The sequence below is a fragment of the Aquarana catesbeiana genome, linkage group LG04, assembly GCF_042186555.1.
Source record: "Aquarana catesbeiana isolate 2022-GZ linkage group LG04, ASM4218655v1, whole genome shotgun sequence".
NCBI classification, from domain to species: domain Eukaryota; kingdom Metazoa; phylum Chordata; class Amphibia; order Anura; family Ranidae; genus Aquarana; species Aquarana catesbeiana.
Window position 1 is genome coordinate 642,100,807 of NC_133327.1, and position 12,755 is coordinate 642,113,561.

General features: G+C 45.8%; 1 protein-coding gene across 1 annotated transcript in view; it reads left to right on the forward strand.

The window, feature by feature from the left end:
• Positions 1–10,524: 10,524 nt before the first annotated feature.
• Positions 10,525–12,755, forward strand: part of RD3 (RD3 regulator of GUCY2D) — a 62,234-nt gene continuing 60,003 nt past the window's right edge. Inside the window, exon 1 of the mRNA XM_073628417.1 lies at positions 10,525–10,947. The gene's annotated coding sequence lies outside the window, so the exon portion shown is untranslated. The remainder of the gene's footprint in view (positions 10,948–12,755) is intronic.

Sequence of the window (12,755 nt, forward strand, 5' to 3'; positions counted from 1 at the left end):
GGTTGGAGTGGAGAGGGAGGAAAGGATACCAGAGCCAAGGCAAAGGAGGATCCATACCTCCACAGATCCCTGAATCAGGAGACCAAAGGTAGCGCCCAAGAGGTTGATCTGTAACAGTGAACAGAAGGTAGGACATCAAAGGGCAGCAATCAATAGGGCTAGTCCTGGGGGCGCATCAGGCATCATAACTGAGCGCTATCAAAGTAAGGACATGGAGATTGTAAAAAGTATCCAGGGTGCAGGAGCAAGGAAGTATTACCTGATACTTGTACGGGCTCTATGGCAATGGATCCTCACCAGTGTCCACCCTCACAGCGAGCAGACATCAGCTGGAGGGTGGAGGGATTTGAAATAGTCTGAGTGATTGGAAATAGACCAATCACTGCATGCCTATGTTCGAAGGGGCGGGGCTAGCCGGGAACGTCCCCCGGGATGGTGGGGCGCAGACGGCGCCTCCAGACAGCACCAGGGGGCGTGTGGTAGATGACGCACTGCTACCAGAGGCAGCAGTGACGTCAAGCCCTGGAATACCCTGTGTGACAGGGAAAGCCTAGTGAGTCAAGCTGCATCGCCACACGTCGTCCTCCCGCGGCGCACTAGACACAGAACGTACAGTCCTCGGAGGGGACGGCTGTATCCTGTCCACAAAGGGAGGCCGCCAATGCCAAACGGCATTGGGCGGCCCCCGTGCGCCGAGTGTGGGACCCCAACCACCAAGGACCTAATGCGCAGCTGCATAAACATCCCGCCAAGCATGGGGCCACACACAAACTGATCAAATGGTGCACTGATCTGAGGGACATCACTGTTGAGAGGGGGAACAGCATTTCTAATGAATCTTAACCATGTATCCATGTTTACCATGTACCATAATACACTCATAGTTGCCAATAGTCCCGATTTTCCCAGGACAATCACGATTTTGGGACCCTCGTCCCGATTGGAGGCTGTCCCGAATCGGGATTTTCCATAAGGAAAATCGGGAATTTTGTTTTTTTGTTTTTGGAGAAGCGGGCTCCAGCAAAATGGCGGCCGGCGCCGCCGCTCTATCTTCCCCTAGTTCTGAGTGGAGAGAGGAAGGGGGCTCGATCCGTGCAGCCAATGAAGCGGCTTCTTTAGCTGCACGGCCCCTCCCCTCTCCACTGCAGCAAGCAGAAGACATGGTGCCGTCGCCGTGTCTTGCTGAAAGTTCCCCAGCCCCGTACTGCGCAAGCGCTGCGCCTGCGCAGTATAGGGGGTCCTCCATTGCCGAGGGGAACTTTCTCGGCAGAACACCGGCCGCTCCTGCACTGAGCGGGGGTGGGGCTGCATTGAGGGGGGGCCTGCACTAACTGAAGGGGGGGCTGCACTAACTGAGGGGGGCTGCACTGAGGGGGGTCTGCACTAATAGAGGGGGGCTGCACTGAGGGGGGGCTGCACTAATTGAGGGGGGGTCTGCACTAATAGAGGGGGGGCTGCACTGAGGGGGGGTCTGCACTAATAGAGGGGGGCTGCACTGAGGGGGGGCTGCACTAATAGAGGGGGCCTGCACTGAGGGGGGGCTGCACTAATAGAGGGGGGCTGCACTGAGGGGGGTCTGCACTAATAGAGGGGGGGCTGCACTGAGGGGGGCTGCACTAATAGAGGGGGGGCTGCACTGAGGGGGGGTCTGCACTAATAGAGGGGGGGCTGCACTGAGGGGGGGTCTGCACTAATAGAGGGGGGTCTGCACTGATGGAGGGGATCTGTACTGATGGAGGGGATCTGCACTGATAAAGGGGGTCTGCACTGAGCGGGTCTATACAGACTCTGGCGGGGGCACCCTGATGCAAGGACAGACTCTGCCGGGGGCACCTGATGCGAGGACAGACTCTGCTGGTGGCAGGCGACGTGGCTAGTGACACGCTCAGGGATCCCACTGATTCGGCATTATGGTGAGTTGAATGATTTCATTTTATATTACAATGTAATAATAGAAATAATGCGCTTCAATCATCCTGACACCATAACAACCATGGTACCGGGATGATTGAAGCGTTAACACCAGGCGTTTGGAGTATCTTTATCTGCTGATTGCTAAACTTTCTAGAATACACATATTTCTATTGTTGTGTAGGATCTGGGGCTGCTGTCCCGTCATTCCCCTCTCCCCCTTTCCTTCTCCCCCTTTCCCTCTCCATCCCTCATTCATCTCAGACTCTAACCACACCCTCTTGAGCCATGCCCATTTAAGCCACGCCCACTTCCACGTAAGCGTGCCGCACTTATAAAATTTTTGCTAAGCCACGCCTACAAATGAATGCCCCGCCCCCTAATTATTGTACGGCTCCGCCTACAGCCAAAAAAGTTTCCCATATATTTTTTTTTCAATGTTGGCAACTATGTACACTGACAACTGAAACAGTGACAATAATAATAATATACATCATAATCATGCAGTTAACATTAGTTTTTAGTGCATATCTACGCCCGAAGGAACAGTATGTATATCTATTCTAAACGATACATTAGGTTAGAATAGGATTGGTATCATAATGGACATAATTTGCATTGTTAACAGTACATTGAGTTGAAGTAAAATATATCTCATAATCAAGAGATTACCAATAGTAAGGCTATTTTTACAAAACCCAAACAAGCATATGTATATACAGTATGACAACCATGTTTTCTTAAAACATTCTTAGCAGCGCTGCAGAGTCTAATGCCGCGTACACACGAGCGGACTTTACGGCAGGCTTAGTCCGGTGGACCAGACTCCGTCGGATAATTCGATCGTGTGTGGGCTCCAGCTGACTTTTTTTCCCCAAAAGTTCGGTGGACCTAGAAATGAAAAATGTTTCAAATCTTTCCGACGGACTCGAGTCCAGTAGAAAATTCCGCTTGGCTGTATGCTAGTCCGACAGACTAAAACCGACGCTAGGGCAGCTATTGGCTACTGGCTATGAACTTCCTTATTTTAATCTGGTCGTACGTCATCACGTACGAATCTGTCAGACTTTGGTGTGATCGTGTGTGTCCAAGTCCGTCCGTTTGTAAGTCCGGCGCACCTACGCTACAAAGTCCGTCGGAAAGATCGTCAGCCGTAAAGTCCGCTCGTGTGTACGAGGCATAAGACTCGGTTCACACCTATGCGTTTTTTGGTGCTTTTTGCAGAAACGCACTATAGTTCGATTAACATAGTTTCTTATGGGACATATTCACCGCTCTGGTTTTTTCAGCCGCTGCTTTTTTTGGAAAGGGTCAGGGACTTTTTTTAAAGCAAAATGGTGTGTTTTTTGGTTCAATAGAGTTCAATGGAGGAGCTGCAGAAAAGCATGTAGTGTGGTTTTTGCCGTGATTTGCATTTTTTAAATCTGCTCAACAACAAATTGGCCCAAAAAAAAAAAAAAAGCATTAAAATGCAAAACACAAAATGCATCAAAAAACGCATGTGCAAAAGCGCAAAATGCGCTGCCAAAAGCACTGCAGAAACGTATTGAAAGCAAACTGCATAGATGTGAACCGAGCCTTAGGGCTCTTTTACATGGGCGACCAGGGCGTAAAAACAGGAGGCTAAAGCCTCGTACACACGGTACGATTGTTGGCCAGCTGAGCGTCTGATTTTTGTCAAAAGGGCGTGTGCCAGGATCTTGTCTTGCATACTATAACGGTACACAATTGTCGTGCCACAAACACAAACGTAGTGACGTACTACGAGGACTTTCAGCTTTTGAGCGCCACCCTTTGGGCCCCTTCTGCTAATTTCGTGTTTGGTGAGCATTGATTCCGATCATGCGTGTTTGTACTTTCGACTTTTGTGTTACAGATTTGTGTTCAGACCGTGGGAAAATCTGACGTCAAACCGTTGTCTGCTGAAAATTTACTAGCCTGCCATCCAACATTTGTTGGCCGAAAATTGGACAACAGTTGTCAAAAGGAGCGTATTAACGGTAAGATTTTAGGACAACAGTCTGTCAACAGACAATCCCCTGCCAACAATCGTACCATGTGTATGAGGCTTTAGGCAGTGTTTTTACCACCCCCAGATGCCAACTCAAATGCAGTTACAGGATAACAGGGCACACATGCCGCGGCTGTGATGCTTTGCTTTGTGGGCGTTGAATTTTTAATTTAAGCCGAACAGTTTGAGAGGTGGCACCGCCTGCCAAAGTTGCTAATTGTGTTCAATGGGAGTGAACGGCGAACACAAGCCAGATGCTCGGCTTGCGGTTGCACTACGATTGTTTTACTTTGGGATTGAAAAAAAAACCCAGAGATTCAGGAGGCGGCAGGTTCATCTCCTGAATGAATCTGTTGTTATACCGCCCTCTGAAAGCTGCAGATCACTTTTCAGAGGTCAGTAAGCATTGCCACTTGGGCTCATTCACACTAGTGCGGTGACTGGCGTTTTTCTGTGCTGCTGTGCTGTGACATGAAGTGCCCACTGAACAAGTCAGCTGGTCTAATTTCTTCTGGAGCTGCAAAGCATTGTTGCCGTAGCATATGTACACCCCCTTCTCTTTCAACTAAAGGGGAGCACTTGAGAGGCTACAAAAATGCAGCTTATCCGTGTGGTTTTACTGCCCCCCCAACTGCTAGTATAAACAAATCCTCAGAAATTCGTTTGTTCAAGAACAATTTTCCATCCTATTACGTAGAATTTTCTCATCACTGTGGTCAAAAACAAATGTCAATTCTAATGATTACAAAAATCTAATAAATGTTCGAAGAAAATGCTACTAGTGTATGGAGAGCCTAATGCTGGCCATACACCATACGAAAAATCGGCCGAACACATTTTTGAAAAACGAACGTTCGACCATGACCGCAAACGATCGTGCCATCATATAATGACCGATAAATCGCTCAGTGGACATAAATAAATAATTTTTTGTTCGTTTTTTTACATATACCTAGAGCAGACAGTTCGGACGGGAAACACATTAACCTTGCAATTTATCGTACGTTCGGCAGAAATTTTCCAAACTTGCCGTTCGTTTTTTTTCCACAAAAACGTCACAAACGATTATCGATTTGTGCCCATTAACTTGCCGAAAAACGAGCTAAGTGTCTATATGAATGATTTTTCGGCCGATTTTTCGTATAGTGTATGGCCAGCATTACACAGGGGAGATTTTCAATGACTGAAGACACACAGAAATATTGTAACTAGGAAACATTTATATATTTTTCTCACGTTTACCAAATTTTCGGCATTTACTGCAAATTCGATATTTTTCTTTGTTGACTTGACTCTTTTATTATTGCATGCAACATTAAAAGTTTCAACAACACAAATAATAGATTTATATATTATAGGGATGCACCGATTTCTGTTTTGTATCGGCGAGTACCGATACTTTCGGTCAAGTACTCACCGATACCAATTACCAATACCTGCGATTTGAGCCCATACAAAATTAATGGGCTTAAATAACACTTGCAAATAATCGCATGTGATTTGAACAGGAATGTGGTGTGATTCCTGTCTGAATCTCATGCGACTTCCCCGCCGCTCCTGTGTGAACCCAAGCTGAAGTTATTATGACAAGCCTGGATTCACACAGCAGCGGTGTGGGAAGCTGCATGTGATTTGGACAGGAATCGCACCACATTCTTGTTCGAATCACATGCAAATCTTTGCAGTGCGATTTGAGCCCATTCATTTTGTATGGGCTCAAATCGCACTGCAAAGGTATTGGTACTGGGAATCGGTGAGTACTTGACTGATAGTAACTGTACTCATACTCGCCGGTAAAAGAACGTTATCGGTGCAACTCTATATTATGCCATTAGTGCTGAGATCCCAAAGGCCAGTGGCGGCCGCTCCATTAAGGGCGCCGCCCCCTTAATCCTAATCTACATGCAGGGCGCCGGACGCAAGAATTTCAATGGGGTTTTTTTTTTAAGCAAGTGACTAGAGCCTGGGGCTTTAATTGGCTTTAAGAACAGGTGGTGCTCGGGGCGCAGAACACTGCGTGAGCAAAATGTGGGGGGGTGGGTTTGAGGGCTTGAGCGACCGACTGACAGATCGACCAACCAACCGACAGGGACGAGGGGTTTGGTGGTTTGTTTGCCGCCCCCCCCCCCCCCCCCAAAAAAAATAGAGTACCAGCCACCAGCAAAAAAATAACATGAACAGGGTTTTAACCACTTCTTATCTACAATTAAAAAAATAAAAAAAGGTTTTCTTTTCAGATACACTGCACATCCAACCTCCAGGAATAAGAACCCCATGAACTGCAAGGGGTAAATGCTCGCTATGTGTAGGTGTCCAGGAACAGGCACTACTACTTACTCTAGGGCTACTCAAGCTTATGACGAGCGAGGGCCATTTAAAGTGCGAGTAAACTCTCCCATGCATGACTTTTACCTATGGGTAAGCCTATAGTAAAGCTTACCTATATCCTAAACATTAGGAGGTATTTCGTTTTGATACAGCTGGTGAGGTCACCCACGCATGCGCTCTGAAAGAACGGCATACCGTGAGCTTGCAGTGGAGGCCACCCCCCCCCGGACTACGTTATGTTTAGAGATGCTGAAATAAGAAGAAATACCTTATTCTGCGCTACAGCAGGTCCCTCCAGCAATGCAATCAGTCTTCCGGGAGCCTCGTTCCCAAGCTGGAAGGTTCCCCCACTGCAAGGTTGTATTTTATTTTCTAATTTATGGAGTTGAGCTTGAAAGAGTAACTCCACTTTTGTTGAGGAAAAAGCAATCCCCTCTGGGTGATCTGTGTACATTGCAGGGATTTTAACTAACTTTGTTGCAAAACATTTTTTATATGGGTATAATCGCTTTCCAACTAGCCTATAGCACATTTACTGCTACGCCAGTGGCTCGCTCCACTGTGATTCTACACAGCGGGAGCTTATCAGCGGGTCCCGCGTACCTGATGTCCTCCGGCACCGGCTGATCGTTCTGTACACTGAGAGAATGGCAATCTGTCTATGTAAACAAGGCAGATGGTCATACTGAGGAAGTCCCGCCCATAGGGACGATAAGCGTGCAGACGAGAAGGCTCTGATGTCATTACAGCCACCTTTCAGACTTTTACTATGGGACACTGTGTTGTGAGACAGGCTTCATTTCCTAGCACTGGGGGTTCAGTGCTTCACTTGTAAGCAGGGGCGTTGCTAGGTCTACAAAAGATCTGGGGCTAGAGCCCATAGCAGCGTAGTAAAGAAAGTAAAGAAAGTCATAAGCTTGGGCGAGCATACACATGTATATACAGTAATATACGTGTGTGTGTATATATCCCCAGAGAGCCCCCCACTTACATCAGGGTCCCCAGAGAGCCCCCTTACATCAGGGTCCCCAGAGAGCCCCCCTTATATCAGGTTCCCCAGAGAGCCTCCTCCTTACATCAGAGTCCTCAGAGAGCCCCCCCGTATCCTTTTATCAGGGTACCCAGAAGGCCCCCCACTTACATCAGGGTTCCCAGAGAGCCCGCCCTTACTTTAGGGTCCCCAGAGAGCCTCTCCCTTGCATCAGGGTCCCCAGAGAGCCCCCCACTTACATAAGGGTCCCCAGAGAGCCTCCCCTCCCCTTGGGGACCCCTGCAGAGACTCAGGGCTATTGGCCACAGATTCGGGGCTATAGCCCCAAAAGCCACCCCCTAGCGACGCCCCTGCTTGTAAGTAACATTTTATTTGAATAAACGGTTTTTAAGCACAAGCGGAGAGTAGTATGTACTGTATGTCCTATTGATTTTACATGACCAACAATGATATATACTATATATGAGAGGGCGTTGTTGTTGCCATTTATCTGAGGCTGGATTACGATCGTTGGAACATCTTAGAGACAGTACCTCATCCTCTGATTGCTCCTGTGGGGAATGCTCGGATGACCTTTCTGTTAATTCAGAGGTCCACAGAGTAAGGTGAGCGGCCTGTACTAATGGTGGTGGAAGCACAGATAAGGACGCACATGTACTATGATTTCATTCGAGCACCCTGACCATTATTGAGGACTTTTCATCTTGTTTGTTGGTGCCTTTTTCTATGTTTACAGTAGGTCCCCGAGTTACGAACCTCCGACTTGCGAACGACTCCCACTTACGAACGGGAGGCGGCATCGGCAGCGTCGGTGGGCACATCTCGGAAAACATCAGAAAACGACGTCAAAAAACATCGGAAAACGACGTCTCTGCCGTTCTGCGCATGCACTTCCGACTTAAAAAACAAATCCGACTTAAGAACAAACAGGCAGTCCCTAACCCATTCGTAACTCGGGGACTGCCTGCTTGGCTTTTAAACCGTACTCACTGGGACTGTCCATACATCACAGAACTGTCAGATATTATCTATATGAAGTTTTTAGAAATACTGTTTTATTATTTTTTAGCACTGCACTATTTTTTTATTCTATGTCTGTTCAAGGAGTGCAATATATTGACCTTGAGAGTTCAGCTGCTTAAGATAGGGGTAATTGAATTGTATTTGCCCTGACTGAACTCTCTTGCCTAGATGTTAACCCCTTCCCAGCCTTTTTTTATAATTCTCCTTTTAAGGAGGCGTGGCAGGGGGCGTGTCCTATGCCTACATACTTTTGATAATAGGTGTCCCTTGTTCCCATCTCAAGAAGTTGGGAGGTATGGAACTGTGATCTTCCTATGTAAACAAGGCAGATTGCTGTTCTGACAGGGGGGAAGGGATGGAGTTTGTGTCCCTGCAAAGCAGGAAATTAATTCCATCTCTTCCCCTAGTAAAAGCACCACACACAGTATAGTTAAACACTGGTTAGACACACATTTAACCCTGTGATCGCATAAAGAATAAAAAAAACACCAAAAGCGCTGAAGTCCAGAAAATCAATGAAGGCAATAAGCTGATGGCAAGATGGATATAAAAGCCAAAACAGTTCCACAAGAATCTGTCAATAGAGTATATGTATGGAAAGGAACCATTGAGATCCTAATAGTAAGGGTTAAATCCGTAGGGTGTAACATAGGCCATTTAGCCGTGCTGCTCCATCAACCAGCGGGAATACTGACACTTTGATCGCCCCTGATGTTAACCCCTTCCCAGTCAGTGTCATTAGTACAGTGACAGTGCATATAATGCCCTGTACACACGATCGGACATTCCGACAACAAAGTCTACGGATTTTTTCAGACGGATGTTGCCTCAAACTTGTCTTGCATACACACGGTCACACAAATCTTGTCGGAACTTCCGAACGTCAAGAACGCAGTGACGTACAACACGTACAACGGCACTAAGTTCAATAGCCAGTGCGCCAAACTTTGGGCTCCTTCTGCTAATCTTGTGTTTATCTCGTGTTAGTAGAAGTTTGGTGAGAGACGATTCGCGATTTTCAGCCTTGTGCTTTTCCGATCGTTACTGCTCAAAAATCTTGTCGGAAATTCCGAACGTCAAGAATGCGATGACATACAACATGTACGACGAGCCGAGAAAAATGAAGTTCAATAGCCAGTGCGGCTCTTCTGCTTGATTCCGAGCATGCGTGGAATGTTGTGCGTCGGAATTGTGTACACACGATCGGAATTTACGACAACGGATTTTGTTGTCGGAAAATTTGAGATCCAGATCTCAAATTTTGTGTGACGGAAATTCTGATGGAAAATGTCTGATGGAGCCTACATACGGTCGGAATTTCCGACAACAAGCTCCCATCGAACATTTTCCGTCGGAAAATCTGACCGTGTGTGTATGTGGCATTAGTGTTACTGGTCCCCAAAAAAGTGTCAAAAGTATCAGTTGTGTCCGAATGTCTGCCACAATATCGCAGTCTGGAAGCCGTAGGTGCTGGCAATTGCTAGTAGCAAAAAACAGGAGCCAATTCTGGACAGCCGCACTCTTGAAAAATAGCCTTATTTATTGGGAAAATTCACATCAAAATCAAAGATGAAAATCACAGCAGACAGAAGAGCAATATCGCAGTCCGCTATAAGTCGCTAATCACTGGCATTACTAGTAAAAAAAAAAAGAAAATATCCCATAGTTTGTAGACGCTATAACTTTTGCGCAAAGCAATAAATATACGCCTATTGTTTTTTGGTTTTTTTTCACCAAAAAATGTAGCAGAATACATATTGGCCGAAATCTATGAAGAAATTAGATTTTTTACATTTTTTTTATTGGATGTGTTTTATAGCAGAAAGTAAAAAATATTGTTTTTATTTTTCAAAATTGTCGTTTTTTTTTTTTTTTTTATAGCGCAAAAAAACCCCAAAAAACACAGAGGTGATCAAATACCACCGAAAGAAAGCTCTATTTGTGGGGAAAAAAAGGACATCAATCTAATTTGGGTACAATGTTGCATGACCGCGCAATTGTCAGTTAAAGTAACGCAGTGCCGTATCGCAAAATATGGCCTGGTCATGAAGAGGGGTAAATCTTCCAGGGCTGAAGTGGATAATAATAACTTAAAATACAGTGCTGCTGTAAAATACACCGCACTCTCTTTGTACTTCCACTATAAGAACTGCGGATGTAGTGTTACATCACTGATAGTCGGTGATTAGTGTGACGGCTCAGTGTCTGTCCCTGTATCTGACCTGCCCCAGACAGCCTGCTCCCTGCCTACCGCTAATCTGCATTAGACACAAGTGCTCCTCCAACTCACTCACTCCCCATTATCTGCTTGTCACCACTGAAAGCTCTCCCTACGCTCCTCTGACAGCTCAGCCCTTCGGAGACTGTCTGCTTCCACCAGGGGTCCCCTGCTCTCAGCCTGCTGAGTGTGACTTTAACTCCACAACACCTTATTACAGTCCAGAGATGCTGCTTTCTTCTTTTTTCTTCTTGGATCTCACTTCATCTCTTGCAACATCATGAGCCTCAGGAACTGAGAGCGCTGCCAGCGCTGAACCGGGGGAGGTCGTGCCGGGCCAGCCAACGGTGCCAACTCTGAAATCCAATATAGATTTTGGAAGGAGCAGACGAAACCACAGCACTACATCATCTTTTTTTTTTTTATTTCCTCCCCATCATCACTCATCTGATTGTTGTGTCACAGGTAAGTAGCATATTCTTAATATTCACTATTGAGCCGATTGGTGAAGAATTGTTGAAAATGTTTACTTTAAAATGTAGTTCGTGTGTCGTAAAAATCTGCCATAAGAGAAGCATGGCTGGCGGAGGTGCTGACCCGCTTGCCGCCCCAGACCAAGGATGCCGAGATGGCCATCTGACTTTTATCTGACTTTCCTGCATACTTGCTTCTGATCAGTGGCTTAAAGAGTATGAAAACCAAAAAGGTCAATTTAACAGCCAGGAAACTAGCATATTCAGAAGAAGGACAACAAAGGGGTGTATCTACTAATCATGGGGCCCCATATAAAAATGTTGATGGGCTTCCCCTGGCTAACCTCGGTTGAACTAGATGAACTTGTGTCTTTTTTCAAACAGACTATGTAACTAGATAACCTGCATGCTTGCTCCTGATCAGTGACTTAGAAAGTATGAAAACCAAAACGTCAACTTACCAGCCAGAAAACTAGCATTCTTTTAGAAGGAAGACAACCAGGGGCATAACTACTAATCCTGGGGCCCCATAGAAAAATGTTGATGGGCTTCCCCTGGCTAACCTATTGGTTGAACTAGATGGACTTGTGTCTTTTTCCAAACAGACTACATAACTAGGTAACCTGCATGCTTGCTCCTGATCAGTGACTTAAAGAGTATGAAAACCAAAAAGGTCAACTTAACAGCCAGGAAACTAGCATTTTCAGAAGGAAGACAACCAGGAGCATAACTACTAATCATTGAGCCCCATAGAAAATTTTTGATGGGCTAACCAACCCCAACCTGGCTAACTTGCTTACTGGTTCCTGATCAGTAACTCAGAGTATTCAAGCCAAAAGGTCAAATTACCAGCCAGGAAACTAGCATATTCAGAAGAAGGACTACAAAGGGTGTAATTACTAATCATGGGGCCCCATATAAAAATTTTGATGGGCTTCCCCTGGCTAACCTCGGTTGAACTAGATGGACTTGTGTCTTTTTTCAAACAGACAATATAACTAGATAACCTGCATGCTTGCTCCTGATCAGTGACTTAGAGAGTATGAAAATCAAAACGTCAAATTACCAGCCAGGAAACTAGCATTCTTTTAGAAGAAAGACAACCAGGGGCATAACTACTAATCATGGGGCCCCATAGGAAATATTTGATTGTCGAAACCTCCCCACCCCCACCCAGATAACTTGCTTGCTGGTTCCTGATCAATGGCTCAGAGTATTCAAGCCAAAAGGTCAACTTACCAGCCAGGAAACTAGCGTATTCAGAAGAAGGACAACCAGGGGTGTAATTATTAGTCATGGGGACCCATAGAAACATTTTGATAGGCTTCACCTGACTAACTAGCATGCTTGCTCCTGATCAATGACTCAAAGAGTATTAACAATAAAAGGTCTATTTAATAGCCAGGAAATTAGCATTTTTGGAAGGAAGACAACAAGTGGCATAACTACTAATCATGGGGCCGCAGAGAAAAAAATTGTTAGGCTACCCCTCCCCCCTGGGCTAACTTGCATGCTTGCGCCTGATCAGTGACCCAGAGAGTATTAAAGTCAAAAGGCCAACTTAATAGCCAGGAAATCAGCATTTTCATAAGAAAGACAAACAGGGGTGTAACTATTAATCATAGGACCCATAGAAAAAAAAATTGATAGGCTTTCCCTGGATATCTTGTATGCTTGCTTCTGTTCAGTGACTCAGGGAGCATTAAAATCTAAAGGTCAACTTAACAGCCAGGAAACTAGCATTTTCAGAAGGAGGACAACCAGGGGCATAACTACTAATCATGGGGCCCTATAGTTGGT